We start from the raw sequence: 18,819 nt of genomic DNA on the forward strand, positions 1-18,819 counted from the left end.
AGGGGAGTTTTTATTTATTTTTAAATCAATGAGTACATTGTGGGGGCCATTATACTGTATTTATAGGGCTATGGGGGCCACATTATACCACATGGAAGTCAATGTGGGGGCCATTATACTATATGAAATGCAATGTTGCGCACATTATACTATATGGAAGGCTATGTAGAGGCCATTATACTGTTTGCAGGGCTAGTGGAGCCTTTAAACTGTATTCAAGTAATAGAGTGTAAAGGTTTATATGGGGTTCATTATACTGTATGGGGGCCGTTATACTTGTTGGAGAGCTAGAGGGGCCATCATACAATGTGAAGAGTGGTGTGGGGGCCTATCATACATTGTGGACGGTGGTATGGGGACCCATCATACTGTGGAGATTGGTGTGGGGGCCATCATACAGTGTGGAGGCCGTAATACAATTAATACAGTGTGGAGGGTGGTATGGGGCCTATCATACAGTGTGTAGGGTTGTGTGGGGCCCTTCAAGAAGTGTGTAGAGCGGTGTGGGGGCCATCATACTGTGTGGACGGCGGTGTGGGGGCCATCATACTATATGGGGGCCATCATACTGTGTGGGGGTGGGGTGGTGGCCATCATACTGGGGGGTGGTGTGGAGGCCATCATACTATATAGAGGACAGTGTGGGGGCCATCATACTGTGTGGAGGGTGGTGTGAGGGCCATCATTACTGTGTGGGGGGGCTGTGTGAGGGCCATCATTACTGTGTGGGGGGGCTGTGTGAGGGCCATCATTACTGTGTGGGGGGCGGTGTGAGGGCCATCATTACTGTGTGGGGGGCGGTGTGAGGGCCATCATTACTGTGTGGGGGGCGGTGTGAGGGCCATCATTACTGTGTGGGGGGCGGTGTGAGGGCCATCATTACTGTGTGGGGGGCGGTGTGAGGGCCATCATTACTGTGTGGGGGGCGGTGTGAGGGCCATCATTACTGTGTGGTGGGCGGTGTGGAGGCCATCATACTGTGTGGAGGGCGGTGTGGGGGCCATCATACTGTGTGGAGGGCGGTGTGGAGGCCATCATACTGTGTGGAGGGCGGTTTGGAGGCCATCATACTGTGTGGAGGGCGGTGTGGAGGCCATCATACTGTGTGGAGGGTGGTATGGGGCACATCATACTGTGTGGAGGGTGGTATGGGGCACATCATACTGTGTGGAGGGTGGTATGGGGGGGCCATCATACTGTGTGGAGGGTGGTATGGGAGGCCATCATACTGTGTGGAGGGTGGTATGGGGCGGCCATCATACTGTGTGGAGGGTGGTATGGGGCGGCCATCATACTGTGTGGAGGGTCGTGTGGAGGCCATCATACTGTGTGGAGGGTGGTATGGGGGCCATCATACTGTGTGGAGGGTGGTGTGGAGGCCATCATACTGTGTGGAGGGTGGTATGGGGCGGCCATCATACTGTGTGGAGGGTGGTGTGGAGGCCATCATACTGTGTGGAGGGTGGTATGGGGCGGCCATCATACTGTGTGGAGGGTGGTGTGGAGGCCATCATACTGTGTGGAGGGTGGTATGGGGCGGCCATCATACTGTGTGGAGGGCGGTGTGGGGGCCATCATACTGTGTGGAGGGTGGTGTGGAGGCCATCATACTGTGTGGAGGGTGGTATGGGGGCCATCATACTGTGTGGAGGGTGGTGTGGAGGCCATCATACTGTGTGGAGGGTGGTATGGGGCGGCCATCATACTGTGTGGAGGGCGGTGTGGGGGCCATCATACTGTGTGGAGGGTGGTATGGGGGCCATCATACTGTGTGGAGGGTGGTGTGGGGCGGCCATCATACTGTGTGGAGGGTGGTATGGGGCACATCATACTGTGTGGAGGGTGGTGTGGAGGCCATCATAATGTGTGGAGGGTGGTATGGGGGCCATCATACTGTGTGGAGGGCGGTGTGGGGCCCATCATACTGTGTGGAGGGTGGTATGGGGCGGCAATCATACTGTGTGGAGGGTGGTATGGGGCGGCCATCATACTGTGTGGAAGGTGGTATGGGGCGGCCATCATACTGTGTGGAGGGTGGTATGGGGCACATCATACTGTGTGGAGGGTGGTATGGGGGCCATCATACTGTGTGGAGGGTGGTATGGGGGCCATCATACTGTGTGGAGGGTGGTATGGGGCCGCCATCATACTGTGTGGAGGGTGGTATGGGGCGGCCATCATACTGTGTGGAGGGTGGTATGGGGCGGCCATCATACTGTGTGGAGGGCGGTGTGGGGGCCATCATACTGTGTGGAGGGTGGTATGGGGCGGCCATCATACTGTGTGGAGGGTGGTATGGGGCACATCATACTGTGTGGAGGGCGGTGTGGGGGCCATCATACTGTGTAGAGGGTCGTATGGGGCACATCATACTGTGTGGAGGGTGGTATGGGGGCCATCATACTGTGTGGAGGGCGGTGTGGGGGCCATCATACTGTGTGGAGGGTGGTATGGGGCGGCCATCATACTGTGTGGAGGGTGGTATGGGGCACATCATACTGTGTGGAGGGCGGTGTGGGGGCCATCATACTGTGTGGAGGGTGGTATGGGGCACATCATACTGTGTGGAGGGTGGTATGGGGCGGCCATCATACTGTGTGGAGGGTGGTATGGGGGCCATCATACTGTGTGGAGGGTGGTATGGGGCGGCCATCATACTGTGTGGAGGGCGGTGTGGAGGCCATCATACTGTGTGGAGGGCGGTGTGGGGGCCATCATACTGTGTGGAGGGTGGTATGGGGCGGCCATCATACTGTGTGGAGGGCGGTGTGGGGGCCATCATACTGTGTGGAGGGTGGTATGGGGCGGCCATCATACTGTGTGGAGGGCGGTGTGGGGGCCATCATACTGTGTGGAGGGTGGTATGGGGCACATCATACTGTGTGGAGGGCGGTGTGGGGGCCATCATACTGTGTGGAGGGCGGTGTGGAGGCCATCATACTGTGTGGAGGGTGGTATGGGGCGGCCATCATACTGTGTGGAGGGCGGTGTGGGGGCCATCATACTGTGTGGAGGGTGGTATGGGGCACATCATACTGTGTGGAGGGCGGTGTGGGGGCCATCATACTGTGTGGAGGGCGGTGTGGAGGCCATCATACTGTGTGGAGGGTGGTATGGGGCGGCCATCATACTGTGTGGAGGGTGGTATGGGGCGGCCATCATACTGTGTGGAGGGTGGTATGGGGCACATCATACTGTGTGGAGGGCGGTGTGGGGGCCATCATACTGTGTGGAGGGCGGTGTGGAGGCCATCATACTGTGTGGAGGGCGGTGTGGGGGCCATCATACTGTGTGGAGGGTGGTGTGGGGGCCATCATACTGTGTGGAGGGTGGTATGGGGCACATCATACTGCGGGGAGGGGGACAAATTACAACTCCTGCTATGGGACCCCATGTTTTCTATGTACACCCCTGCTTATGGAATTATTGAATAATGTTACAATAAAGTGTAGGCATAATAATAAATCACGTCAGTAAATGGCGCTGTAAAATCCTTTTATTTTTCCCTCCTGTCGCGCGCGGTTTCTGGATGAATGGCGGCCTGTGCTGCTTCTAGCCTCTGGTGCAGGAGGGTTGCATTTTTGGTGACTGCGGGAAGTGTTATATGGCTCCTGTAATTTCCCCCTCGCTGCACCTGGACGGCCCTGGACAGATTAACAGACCTGTTGTAGTTCATTATTGCCGGGAGCCGGAGTAAGTCATTTGTTCATATATTAGCTGCTGTCAGCGCGCTACTCCCTGTATTAAACCGCTCATCTTCCATTTATGAATCTCATGAAAGATTTCATTAAATACATCACTATAAGTCTTCTTCCAGCTCAGGTTAATCTTCCGGGAAACTGCCAGCAAATGTCGCCTTGTTGTGCTGCTCATCTGCATGCAAACCCTGCCTGGGGTGAGGGGGGGCAGCCCTGACATTGAAAGGGTCATTTATCCCCAAACAAGGTTAATGACTACTTCATTAAACAGGTTTCTTCTGCAGTGAAAAGTTCTGCAACTTTATAATAGACATAATTTACCACCATTTTGTAAGATCTCTGCTTGTGCTCAGTGAATAGCAATATCCACATATACTAAGACTGGTATAATATGAAGAAAACTTGTTGCGGCATTTATTAAAAAGGGTCACAATTCCTGAGAAACTCGGCAAATGTTAGTACATCTTCTATTTTCTGATTTTCCCTGTAACGCACTTTTTCAATCTTGGGACCATGTGTATTTTTCTCTTTGCATGTGGCATGCCCCAGACGCTGGCATCCATCAGTGAAGGTGCCACATGAGGGTGTGTTACAATGTATCCAGTCCAATAACTCATCACAATGGAGACATTGCAAACTGCAGATTTATTTCCGCCTCTGCGTGTAAATATCAGCGCTTCTATTATCTGACAGCAAGCAGAAATCTTAAGAATGAGACGAGCCTTTTATGCAGGACTTTATGACTAATACAATACATTGGAGGCTATAAAAGTGGAATATTCTGCAAATGGTCCATTGAGACAAGTTACTGGAATCTGAAGCTACAAAGTGTAATGGAGTCATTTTTTTGCAATAGCTTTGATCAGTTTCCCCCATTGCTGTTTATGTCGTGATAAATCTTTATTGCAGGGCCTTACACACTTTTCACAACCAAAAGTACTGGTGAAACTGTCGCGGTTCCGGGGAGGCTAGCAGATATTTGGAAAAGTACGGTACTTACAGGGAACTTGTCACCAGGTTTTTCCCTTATAAGTTGCGGCCACCACTAGTCAGTCCTTATAGTCAGCATTCTAGAATACTGTATACAAGAGCACTGGATTTTTTTTCTTGCCAACATTAATTGATTTATTAATTGATTTCAGATTTTGATACATTAGACATTTCTGAACTCACCAGTACCAAATATGTGTATATTTTTATTGTTTTATTTTCAGTTTGGTGAAAGGGGGGTGATTTGAACTTTTAAGTTTCTTTTTTTAAACTTTTTTTTTCTGATTTTACTAGCCCCCTATGGAACATTATCACTGCAGAGTCCGGTTGCCTGTCCACTTCTGCTGATCAGAGCAGCATTGCTCTGATCAGCAGAAATGCAGTGTTCCTGTGAGTGCCGGCGATCTGCCGACTCTCACAGGGAGTATGTCATGGTAGTGTCAGGGGTCATCAGCTGAGCCTGCGCTACCATAGCAACACATTGGCGCCCCATGATCATGTCACGGGGCCACTGATGGTGGCGGGGAATGGCGCAATCCCTCCCGCAACCATTTATATTAGCTGTCAGATTTTGACAGCACGATTTAAGTGGTAAGCAGGCGTAGGTGAATCTCTGATCCACCTGCGCCTGTTAGCCGCACATGTCTGCTGATCGGATTAACAGACATGTGCAGGGATTACCGCAAGCTCCAAGGTCATGAAGGGTGTAAAAGGAGCCAGTGATGTCATAAATTGCTATTTACCTGTAGATATGGTGTTAATCTTCTATTTAATATTGTTCTAAATCCATGCAGCGGCCACACTGACAGCCTGGCTACTTGGAGGAAATGAAGTTTATTCTGCCCAGCAGCCTCCGGCTTTGTCATAGATCAGTACATGGTGAGTGGCAGAAGGAACAGGCCCCAGTACTGACTGACAGCCAGCGTATAAGTGCACCAGTACAGAGATAGCTGAGGGGACCATGAATGCCCACATGTGCTGGGACACACTGAAGAGGAGCAGGATCCCCCCTTCATATTCCAACATAATGACCCCAAACACCTCCAAGATCCCCACTGCCTCGCTAGACAAACTGAGGGCCGTGCTGGAAATCATGGCAGCCAAACAAAATATTCACCCCAAGGGCACAATGTGGCCATTATCACTTAGAGGTGTACTCTTTTTGCCAGCGGTTTTGACATTAATGGCTGTGATGAATTATTTACACTGCACATTGTATACAAGCTGCGCACTGACACTGCACATTGTATCACAGGGTCAGATCTGCAGCACTGTCCCAAAATAAGATCTAAAAAAAATGTACACATGTGGGGGGTGTACTCACTTTTGTAATAAACTGTATGTACAGAGTAAGGACTGAAGCCACGCCTCTTTATATAACTGAAAGCCGGAGGCTGCTGGGAGGAATAAACTTAATGTCCTCCCAGTAGCCGGGCACTCAGTGTGGCAGCCATTCATCTTTAAAATGCTATTAACTTGCATATTAACCCCATATCACACATGTCGGGTTCCCTTTTAAACAGACTTGCACAAGCTTTTTGCAATCTTATCTAATGGCAGCATGACATAGGGGCAAAGACCCTGATTTCAGCAATGTGTCACTTACTGAGCTGCTTGCTGCAATTTTGATAAAATAATTCTTACCTGCTGCAGATCCACCAGTTTTCTGAATGCAGAAATTTGTATAGCTCCACCCACACCAAGGATTAGCACTTTTTGTCTACACTGTGCATAGGCAGAAAGCTGCTAGTTAGTGATATAGAGGGGGGGGTTATACAGACCTCATGAATATGATGGACTACTTGGCAGCAGGATTACTAGTCTTCTCCTCATACTATATTTTATCTCCTGAGAGAGAGCGTGAGATGGGGGAATGCCCCAGTGTTATTGGGATGTATGGACCGCGCAGCATCGTCCGTCGGTCGTAACGCAATCCATCGCCTCCCTGTAGAGATGTGGAGTAAATATTCCATCTTCCGCCCTGACTTGTGCGGCCTTTAGCTTGAAGGTCAGGCCCCAGAGAGACTTCGCATAACTTTATTACAGTGGAGTTTTCCAGAAAGTAGTGAGCAAAGAGCTGGTAATTACTGCAGACGTCGGCTCGCCCTCCACCGCTCGTCCTGACGGTGCGGTCCCTCTCCGGTCGGCGTGGTACAAGGCCTCGGCGTAATGTGACCTTTGGAAATCAATCTATCCTGAAGGAGCATCGGATTGAAGATCAGACTAGGAAAAGCGCAATTTATAGACTATTTATTGAGGCAATAAAAGCAATTATAAGAGAACACCCCAGATGCCTTGTTAAAGGGATGCAAAAACATGCAGAGAAGCTGCACAGCGCAGTAAAGATGTCAGCTGGCTCCGTGACACACTGCCAGCCATTACACTTTATGACTTTCACCCTCTCCCTCTTATTTGCACAATGCCAAGATTGGAGGTGGAATGTAAAGGAGCTGCGGGAAGTTATGGGGCTCGTGTCTTAGTAATTAGTGCGTAGATGCAGTATAAATGGTGGTCTGTGCCCCTGCATCTTAGCAGGCTCTTACCTGAGTGATGAGTTCCCCCCATGAGCCCCCTCTACCGGAATCCTCTACTCCTCGCAAACCACCGAAGTGACCGACACTGACAGAAGAGACCCCTGTGCAAGAACAACATGCCGGCGCTCTGCAGTCTCAGTAAATTGCACAATTCCCCCTGCTTTGGAGGTTGAAGTGGGCTCTACAGCGCAGCTCCTCTATCACTGAGAGGAGACGGCTGCTTCTGCAGGGTGGTCTCTGGACCCTAAAGGCAACCTTACACGCAGCGATGTCGCTGCCGATTGCACCCGCCCCCATTGGTTGTGCCGTGCGTCACGGGTAAATCGCTGCCCGTGGTGCACAATATCGTTAGTCCCCTTCACACGGACTTACCTGCCTAGCGACGTCGCTGTGGCCGGCGAAACGCCTCCTTTCTTACGGGGGCGGTTTGTGTGGCATCACAGCGACGTCACACGTCAGCCGTCCAATAGAAGCGGAGGGGCAGAGAGCAGCCGAAAGTGACACATCCACCTCGTTGCCGGAGGACGCAGGTACATCTCCTCCTGGCCACCCAATATAGTGGGTGTGACGGGGTGTACAGCAGAGCAAGGAGAGACAACAGGCCGAGGAACGATCCAACAGGTTTATTCACAAGAACACTGGAACAGCACACGATAAGTCCACGTAAAACAGATTCGGGGGCCCTTCCCGACAATCCTCGGACCGGATTACAAAGCAATCGTCCTTACAGTAGTCCAAAGAGTTCCACACAATCCCACGGGCCGCCACACAGGCCTAGCTCCGTCCGTGTCCACAGCCACACAGGCTGGAGCTCCTGCTCCCTTCAAGTTTCAGCTCACTCTGCCTGAATCTCCCAGGTAAGCAGAGTTTACCCTAGTTGGACTCTAGGCCCACCTCCCCCTACTCCCAGGGATGGAAGTGCCTCAAGAGGATATAACCTTGCATTTTAGGGGGTGATTACCTACAACAATAGAAATGTACACAGACGTAGTTCAAATAAGACAAAGAACCCAGCTTGAAATAGGAATCTGTACAGCATATACAGTGAGAGGGTAAATTACATCTTCACAATCCCTCCCCCTCCCAACTTGTGTACATACTAGGGACCTCTACAGGTCACTGGTTAAGTACACACAGGCAGAGCGTTACTTACATGTGGCTTCATGCAGCCACGAATTGGCATCGTAGCTCTCCCACATCATTGCCCAGGAGAACAGCTGCAGGCAGACCACCCATCACCCCAACCACACATCGCCGGACCCCAAAACCAAAGCTCAGATCCACAGTGGCTGTGGGAATAGTCCTCCATTGTCCACCAGCCAGTTCAATGACAATCCCAGGTCCTCTATGGATTGCCTCAGGCCGAACCACTCGGGGATCAGCCAGTGTGAGGAAAGCACCCGAGTCACAAAATCCAACAAGTCTCTGTCCATCCAGCACAACCTCCTGCAAGTGCTTACCTCGATGAGCAGAAGTCGTCATAACTGCAGGTCGCACCCCGTAAACTCCTGGTGGTGCAACATGGGGGGCTGAGTCACTAGGCCAGTCCTCACATAGCGGTGCCACATCTTCCTCCATGGCACTGGGCTGTAAATAATTAACAATCCGATTGGGTGCAGGATCAGTCCTCATTTGAACAGCTGGGCAGGAGACTTGCCGATGCCCTGGCTGTCCACATTGATAGCATCTGAGCTGGGTCTCCCTCCATCCAAGGCGTCCTCTTGGGTAAGGGGTAGGGGAACTTGGAGGCCGGCTCCCACCTGAAGGTGCTGTAGGGGTTTGAGGATGATTCCTCCATGGCCTGGCTGGGCATGAGGCCTGCAAATGCCCGGGATGCCTACAAACATAACACCTGCGCTCTGTTACTTCCTCTCCCCGGCGTATTCCAGAAAGTGCAGTAGAAGCAACTGGAGGCACATTAACACGGGTATCAACATGTGGTGGCTTAGAGGAACGGGGAACAATGGGGACAGAATAACTGGGGGCATCCGGTGTTGTGGAGCTGTTAGGCATCTCTCCATCCTCCAACAGAACTCTCCACTGAGGCTTGATGGTGAGAGCCTCATCAGCGAGAGCAGCAGCTTCCTCCACTGTCGCTGGTTTTCTCTCACGCACCCATTCCCGGATCTCAGCGGGGCACTGGGCAAAGAATTGTTCTTTTAGGAGGACCTGCAGGAAGGTCTCCCAAGATAAGGCCTCCTCTGCCTCCAGCCAGCGATTACATATTTGTTTGAGTCTATGAGCATATATCTTAAAAGACACTTCCCCATCACAGGCTAAAGCACGGAACTGAGTCCTGTAAGTGTCTGGGGTCACAGCATAATGTTCTAGAATAGTCTGTTTAATATCCGCATACTCACAGTTCCACCGAGGGTCCATAGCTCTATAGGCTTCAGCAGCTCCCCCCTCTAGGAGCCCAACCAGATGCCGGACACGCTCCCTGTCCGGGACTTCCATTAATCGACACTGATGCTCAAAGTCCTGGAAGAAGCCCTCAATGTCGCCTGCAGCCTCATTAAACGGCTTAAAGTCTTTGCGGGACACCCTGGGAAGTTCCCTCATGATGGGTGCTGGGGTTACAGTCTGTCTGGAACCTCTCGCGGCTTCCACAGCGAGCTGCTTATCCAGCAATACCATCTCCTCCATCCTGCGCTCCTTCTCTTCAGCTCCACGCATGGCCTCCCTCTTATCTTCTATGGTGGCCTCATCTCCAAGCAGTGCCATCTTTTCCTTGTACCACACAACCCATTGACTTTTTTGGGTATTCACCTCCGGCTCCCGTCTTTGCTCCCCTTGCTGTGGGAATTGTTCCTCGGTGCCATCTTGCAGGCAAGCGTGTTCCAATGCCTCAATTAGTTGCTCCTTAGAGAGTCCTTTGTAGCCGACACCTAATTCACGGGCCTTTGTTTGTAGACTCGCCACAGTCCAGTTCCTGTATCCTGAGGTTCTGGTTTCAGACGTCGATTGGCTGTTGTCCTCCATTTCTTCTGCTCTGATCCCGCCGCTGCCACCAGTTTGTGACGGGGTGTACAGCAGAGCAAGGAGAGACAACAGGCCGAGGAACGATCCAACAGGTTTATTCACAAGAACACTGGAACAGCACACGATAAGTCCACGTAAAACAGATTCGGGGGCCCTTCCCGACAATCCTCGGACCGGATTACAAAGCAATCGTCCTTACAGTAGTCCAAAGAGTTCCACACAATCCCACGGGCCGCCACACAGGCCTAGCTCCGTCCGTGTCCACAGCCACACAGGCTGGAGCTCCTGCTCCCTTCAAGTTTCAGCTCACTCTGCCTGAATCTCCCAGGTAAGCAGAGTTTACCCTAGTTGGACTCTAGGCCCACCTCCCCCTACTCCCAGGGATGGAAGTGCCTCAAGAGGATATAACCTTGCATTTTAGGGGGTGATTACCTACAACAATAGAAATGTACACAGACGTAGTTCAAATAAGACAAAGAACCCAGCTTGAAATAGGAATCTGTACAGCATATACAGTGAGAGGGTAAATTACATCTTCACAGTGGGGAATGTGCAGGTCCTGCTTCTGGGATCCCCAGAGATCCACTGCTATCACCAAGTGGCAACAAAGTGATCATTGCTCCAGGAAACGGGAAAGACAAATTTACAAAATACAAAGTACGTCAATGCAAATACTCCACATGCCCCCTTCTATACCATGAAAACTAATGTATCCAATCTAACCTAATGTATCCAAATGTAATCTAATGTAGCAAATGTAATCTAATATATGCAGCATAACCTGATGCAGAAGATGCAGCCTAATGTACACCATGTAATGTATGTATAATGTAGCTAAATATAACGTAATATGGGACTTTATCTAATGTATTCAGCAGATAATGTACATACACTACCTGAAACTATAGGAGCTTCACTTAGATGCTGAGAAATGTCAGACCCATTTACACTGTCCGACCGCGGCCGTTTACAGGACCACCAATATGCTACATCAAGACGGCCAGCAAACACTCAGTGCTTTATCTAGGAAGCCCCAAATACACTGTGTGGAGAACAATCATTAATGTGATCACTGTGCACAGAAAATGCAATTGTTCCTGGTAACACATCTCCTGAACAACATGCTGCCGAGAAGGAAGCCTCACAATCATTTCACCCCATAGGGGAGCGTTACACACAACAAAAACGCAATGCTAGGAACACGTCTTCAACATATTTGACTTGTCTAAATTTGCACCCATTGAATGTTTTCATTAACTGTCAAACAATAGGGAGTGCAGCTCTGGAGTATAATTCAGAATATAACTCAGAATCAGTACAGGATAAGTAATGTACAGTATGTACAAAGTGACTGCGCCGGCAGAATAGTGAGTGCAGCTCTGGAGTATTATACAGGAGGTAACGCAGAATCAGTAATGTATGTACACAGTGACTGCACCAGCAGAATAGTGAGTGCAGCTCTGGAGTATAATACCGGAGGTAACTCAGGATCAGTAATGTAATGTATGTATACAGTGACTGCACCAGCAGAATAGTGAGTGCAGCTCTGGAGTATTATACAGGAGGTAACTCAGGATCAGTAATGTAATGTATGTACACAGCGAGTGCACCAGCAGAATAGTGAGTGCAGCTCTGGAGAATAATACAGGAGGTAACTCAGGATCAGTAATGTAATGTATGTACACAGTGACTGCACCAGCAGAATAGTGAGTGCAGCTCTGGAGTATTATACAGGAGGTAACTCAGGATCAGTAATGTAATGTGTGTACAGAGTGACTGCACCAGCAGAATAGTGAGTGCAGCTCTGGAGTATTATACAGGAGGTAACTCAGGATCAGTAATGTAATGTATGTACACAGTGACTGCACCAGCAGAATAGTGAGTGCAGCTCTGGAGTATAATACAGGAGGTAACTCAGGATCAGTAATGTATGTACACAGTGACTGCACCAGCAGAATAGTGAGTGCAGCTCTGGAATATAATACAGGAGGAAACTCAGGATCAGCAATGTAATGTATGTACACAGTGAGTGCACCAGCAGAATAGTGAGTGCAGCTCTGGGGTTAATCAGAGTTTGTGTAAATGATGGCAGGAATGCAATGATTATTATGTAACATGGGGGGAAATGTGATTTGGCAGATTCGATACAACCACATCCCTAATTATAAGAGGGTGTTCACACTTATGACACCAGATAACTGTAGTTGTGTTACTTTTATTTCCTTCTCCAAAATGATCTGTTTTTCTCAGATGATTTAGTGCAGTTTATAAGTAATATTAGAGATAAAAAAAAGTTCTGAAATCATTATTCTTGGTTGGTTGTAGGTTTTTTCCTTACCTGGCATTGTAATAGGGGTGTGTAGACTTTTTATATCCACTGTATATTCCTGTATCACGTACCAGTCTACATATTTGCAGGTTTCGCTTGGCCCAGGAAATTTCCCTTTGGCAAATCTCACTCATTTTCTGTTTCTTTTTTGTTTTTTTTTTCCCTTAGGGCCTCAATAGGAGATGATGATATCGCTCAGAAAATGCTTCTCTCTGCTCAAAGTGAAAAAATTGAATGAATTGCCTCTCCATCTCCTGCAGCAAAGTCAAGGGAAAATCTTCTCAGGTCAAATACGGCAGAAGATTCACAGGTTCCAGAGCCGCCAATATGTCCATGAGAACTTCAGCCCCAGGTATGGCCGGTGAGACGGAGGAAGAGGGGAAACGGGGGGTGGTAAATCTCCTACATGCACCTTCAATTGCACCCAACCTGGCAGTGGTGCACCCAGATGTTTCTCACAGCATTTGTTATAATACAGGAGGTAAGTCAGGATCAGTAATGTATGTACACAGTGACTGCACCAGCAGAATAGTGAGTGCAGCTCTGGAGAATAATACAGGAGGTAACTCAGGATCAGTAATGTATGTACACAGTGACTGCACCAGCAGAATAGTGAGTGCAGCTCTGGAGTATAATACAGGAGGTAACTCAGGATCAGTAATGTAATGTATGTACACAGTGACTGCACCAGCAGAATAGTGAGTGCAGCTCTGGAGTATAATACAGGAGGTAACTCAGGATCAGTAATGTATGTACACAGTGACTGCACCAGCAGAATAGTGAGTGCAGCTCTGGAGTATAATACAGGAGGTAACTCAGGATCAGTAATGTAATGTATGTACACAGTGACTGCACCAGCAGAATAGTGAGTGCAGCTCTGGAGTATAATACAGGAGGTAACTCAGGATCAGTAATGTAATGTATGTACACAGTGACTGCACCAGCAGAATAGTGAGTGCAGCTCTGGAGTATAATACAGGAGGTAACTCAGGATCAGTAATGTATGTACACAGTGACTGCACCCGCAGAATAGTGACTGCAGCTCTGGAGAATAATACAGGAGGTACCTCAGGATCAGTAATGTATGTACACAGTGACTGCACCCGCAGAATAGTGAGTGTAGCTCTGGAGTATAATACAGGAGGTAACTCCGGATCAGTAATGTATGTACACAGTGAGTGCACCAGCAGAATAGTGAGTGCAGCTCTATAATACAGGAGGGAACTCAGGATCAGCAATGTAATGTATGTATACAGTGACTGCACCAGCAGAATAGTGAGTGCAGCTCTGGAGTATAATACAGGAGGTAACTCAGGATCAGTAATGTATGTACACAGTGACTGCACCAGCAGAATAGTGAGTGCAGCTCTGGAGTATAATACAGGAGGGAACTCAGGATCAGCAATGTAATGTGTGTACACAGTAATTCGCTCCCTTTAGAATAGTGGATAATGTAATTGAGTACGGTTTAAATAATGCTGTGAAAGCTCCTGAATACTTGTATGCTGTAGTTACCTGCAATGATACACTGTTGCAAATACTTACAGAACAGGAGAAAGATTTGTGCTTCTGATGTGTTTCACTCCCAGATTATTGTGAACTTGGTTTGCAGAGTGAATATAAACCATAAAAAGGTTTTAAAGGGACCTTTCCGGTGCAAAATACACCCGGGACCACGAGCAGTTCTGGGTGTATATTGCTAATCCCTGCCTAACCGTCCCTGTATCTAGTAGCATAGATAAAGAGATCTTTACAAAAAGTATTTCTAAAGATCCTCTGTGATATGCTAATCAGCGCAGGGACTAGTCATGAAAGGGCATTAGTTCCCCGACTAGTCCACCCTCTTAGCCTGTTAGCGCACCCACAGTGGCGTCCTAACATGCTATTCAATGCCCATTGGCCGGCGTCATCAGCAGTGACGTGCGTACTTGTGTCCGTTGTCACCGCTTCGGATACCAGGTTTAGGGTCAGGGCACATGATCAGAAGTCCCGGCACTTCCGGTAGCCGGCTTCAGAGAGGTCTAGTGCGCATGACTGGAGGTGCCGGGACGTGATCACAGAGGATCTTTACACATACTTTATATAAAGATCTCTTTATCTATGCTGTTAGATGCAGGGATCAGCAATATGCACAGAACTGCTCCTGGCTCTGGGTGTAGATTGCACCTGACAGGTTCCCGTTAAAGGGCTTGTCCACTACTTGGATAACCTGTTCTCAATCCTTATGTGTCCTCCATTTAAATTAACCCTTGTGCTTCCCTCCGGTGTTGTTCCAGTGTTGTTGGACTCTGTCTCTACCCGGATCGCTTCACTGTCCTCGTCTTTGGATAATCTCTTACATCAGGTGGCAGTCAGCGCTGCCTCTGCCTCTTCCTCCAGATTAGATACATATATTCCAACAGTATATTTCATCCACAATGCATGAGTCCCTCAATTGGGACGCCGCATTGTGGAACTGAGCTACTCAGAATATGAATCAAAAACAGGAGGAGATGAGTAAAGATGCTTCAAACAATATGTATTTTTCATGCGTATTTATTAATAAATTTCCTATATCAGAAACATGATGAAAAAATACATATGCAATTATATACAAAATGTAGACAAGATAAGGCTAAGAGGAGAGATCTTAAAAAGGTACATGCATAACCTGCAAGAACTCCTGCAGAGAGTCCTAAAAATCCAAATATCATATCACACAGTTCCAAATAGAGAGCCAAAATTTATTTGATTAATGTAGGAATATCAGACAGCCACAATTGTGTACAAATACCCCAAAATTCACACAACAAATGACTATGCCCGGGGTCTGCTTGATCGTGCCAGTATAAGGAAAAGACCGTATATTAAATGACTATCAATTTATGTATCGATTAACCTCAGCAGGATCTCAGATACCAGGGCACAATGACTTGTGGCTGTCTGATATTCCTACATTAATCAAATAAATTTTGGCTCTCTGGATTAAGACAAGCCTTGTGGCTCCATATAGCAGGCATAAGTAGATCTTGAGTATAACCATTCATTGTGCAACTGCTGGGCATCCACGTCAACAGTTGACACATGGTGCATATTTTTGTGCATATTTGGAACTGTGTGATATGATATTTGGATTTTTAGGACTCTCTGCAGGAGTTCTTGCAGGTTATGCATGTACCTTTTTAAGATCTCTCCTCTTAGCCTTATCTTGTCTACATTTTGTATATAATTGCATATGTATTTTTTCATCATGTTTCTGATATAGGAAATTTATTAATAAATACGCATGAAAAATACATATTGTTTGAAGCATCTTTACTCATCTCCTCCTGTTTTTGGTTGTCTCTTCCTCCAGATGTAGTGATGTGTCTGACGGTGGGGAGAGCAGGCGCCGGGATGACGTGACGTTACATGATCCTTGGAGAGACGGTGTCCACTGCACCAGAGGGAAGTATAAGTGTTCTTGTAATGGCGGACACACAAGGATTGGGAAGAGGTGATCAGAGCAGGGGACAAGCCCTTTAGAAATGATGGGGAATATTTGTGTCTTCTTTACTGTGGCTGAGTTTCTTTTCAGATGACTGGCTGTCTCTGTTCTCACAATGTGATAGCAGCGGGGTGTGCACTGTGCTGCGCTCTGTATATAATGTCCCACCTTTCCGCGTGCCAGCGCTTCCTCCAGTCCTTCGTCCTTTCATGTATTGCTCTATCTGGACTCAGAATCTGCGGCGTATGTGATAATTGTCTGTAATGCAGATGGGATGTGTCCTGGGTATATTTGGGGCCTGGGTCCGGGCTGCGCCTCGTGTCATGTCTGCGGGATCGTTCTTGTATCTGCCTTTCTGCATCTGTCGTCCCGGAGTCATTTATAATTTACACAATGTCATTTAGCACTGATACGGCGACAGCTTGGATCCAGAATTGTCTTTTTATTGCGCATTGTGTTAAGTGTAATGTAAACGCCGTGTACTGCTTCCTCAGCGGCTTTATAATGGCCATGAAAATGGGAATGAAATAGGACTTGGCAGAAATTTACATCATTATTTAAAATGCAAAAGAAAAGTGTAAAATGTTTATTGGCATCAACTAAAGAGACGTCTCGTACAGCGCGGCAAGATGGAGGACGGTATACAGCAAAGAGGCCGGGACAGACACCGAAGAGCGTTATCCACCAGATCTCACCGTACGTGATCTCACCATACATGATCTCACCGTAAGTGGACCTGTGTGATCTCACCGTACATGCACCTGTGTGATCTCACCATACGTGGACCTGTGTGATCTCACCGTACGTGGACCTGCGTGATCTCACCATACATGGACCTGTGTGATCTCACCGTACGTGCACCTGTGTGATCTCACCATACGTGGACCTGTGTGATCTCACCGTACGTGGACCTGTGTGATCTCACCGTACGTGGACCTGTGTGATCTCACCGTACGTGGACCTGTGTGATCTCACCGTACGTGGACCTGTGTGATCTCACCGTACATGGACCTGTGTGATCTCACCGTACATGGACCTGTGTGATCTCACCATACATGGACCTGTGTGATCTCACCATACATGGACCTGTGTGATCTCACCGTACATGGACCTGTGTGATCTCACCGTACGTGGACCTGTGTGATCTCACCGTACGTGGACCTGTGTGATCTCACCATACATGGACCTGTGTGATGTCACCATACATGGACCTGTGTGATGTCACCATACATGGACCTGTGTGATCTCACCATACATGGACCTGTGTGATCTCACCGTACGTGGACCTGTGTGATCTCACCGTACGTGGACCTGTGTGATCTCACCATACGTGGACCTGTGTGATCTCACCATACGTGGACGTGAGAAAAATATATATATATATAGGAGGAAAACGGGTATCTGCCGCGCTTAAAAACCACTGAGGCAGAAATGATATAAAAATCTCTTTTTTATTTGTTTACAGCATTCCTACGCGTTTCAGAGACAAAGACCGTCTCCTTCTTCAGGGAAAAAAAGAAATCATGCAGACATTCACAAGCTGGTGTCTTATAAATTATCCATACTGCCACGTTGACAGCTATGACGTCATCCGCCCCTCAGGATTGCAGGGTAATGACTCATCAGCACGTGGAGACAACAGACATATGAAGGAGAAGAGAAAAAAGATTTAAATATAAAATTTCCACATTATTACTCATTCTTCACTTATCTCAGGAAAAGACAAACATTTATAATAAAAATTGGAAAAAAAGGGATTTTTTTGTTTATTTTGTGTGAAAGAAAAGAGTATTTGAAAAAATAAAAGAAAAGGCTCATGCCAGGGGCATGCTAACATGCTAATGGGGCCGACTAGCAAGGGAAGCAACGCCCTTGGGACTAGTCCCCGAGCTCATTAGCATACGATAAAAGATCTTTAGAAATACTTTTTCTAAATATCCCTTTATGTATGCTGCTAGATGCAGGGACAGTTAGGCAGGTGAGAGGTAGCAACCACCGATGTTGTAAATGGTCACTTGTGTCACAGTGGAGAAGGTCCCCTGCAAAATGAACCTGAAAATGTTACTATGGGACCTGTAGTTCCACAAGTCCTGGTATTGTATTTATGGGTCAGGTTCCCTTTAAGAATAGTGTGCTGTACAGGTCTGGATAATCACATACCTCCACCTGTGGGTGTGTCCGGTCTGATTTAAGAGACTGTTTGTTTGGTCATGGTCTCTGGGGCTTGGAAGCAGGTCACTTCTTGGGGCACCCCTGGAAGGAGTCCATGTGGATTGGAGCCGGCTGCAGTTTCCCTTGAAGTCACTGGCTAGGAGGCCAGGTGTATGGAACCTGTGGTCGCTCTGCACTTAGGGAGCTGGAGTCCTCCTGGGGATCTGGACTGACCGGCGTCCATGGCTGAGAGCAAGGCACAGTTCCCAGTTGGTGATCCCAGAGAGGCAGCCTTCCTAGGAATCCGTGGGAGCCCTGCTCAAGCTCCTGAAAGGCTGATGGAAACCTTTTCAGAAGGTAACAGCCTTAATAGCCGTGTGTGTATACTGGCCGGGTCAGTTACTAATGCGCTAATGTGAAGGACAAATGTAGAGAATACCCCGGCACACTATTACTCCCAACAAAAAGGAAAATCATGCGACTGTTCATATGCAAATTTCTTTTTATTGATCAAATTGTGCTGTAAAATATGTAATATGATTCGTCCAAATAAGTCGACGTTTCGCTGTAGGCCTTCGTCAGACTGGACTTTATCACTGTTGGTATGACAGTATGAAACCACATCAAGGCGTGAGCCAAAGAATAAATGGCGGAGGACAATACGTCAAT

The 18,819-nt window shown here is 48.1% G+C and overlaps 1 protein-coding gene across 1 annotated transcript in view; it reads left to right on the forward strand.

Annotated features, from left to right (window-relative positions):
* Positions 1–18,819, forward strand: part of GPR65 (G protein-coupled receptor 65) — a 257,710-nt gene that overhangs the window by 23,270 nt on the left and 215,621 nt on the right. The window contains exon 2 of the mRNA XM_075330047.1: positions 12,702–12,885. The gene's annotated coding sequence lies outside the window, so the exon portion shown is untranslated. The remainder of the gene's footprint in view (positions 1–12,701; positions 12,886–18,819) is intronic.

This window comes from Anomaloglossus baeobatrachus, chromosome 12 (genome assembly GCF_048569485.1).
Source record: "Anomaloglossus baeobatrachus isolate aAnoBae1 chromosome 12, aAnoBae1.hap1, whole genome shotgun sequence".
Classification (NCBI taxonomy): Eukaryota; Metazoa; Chordata; class Amphibia; order Anura; family Aromobatidae; genus Anomaloglossus; species Anomaloglossus baeobatrachus.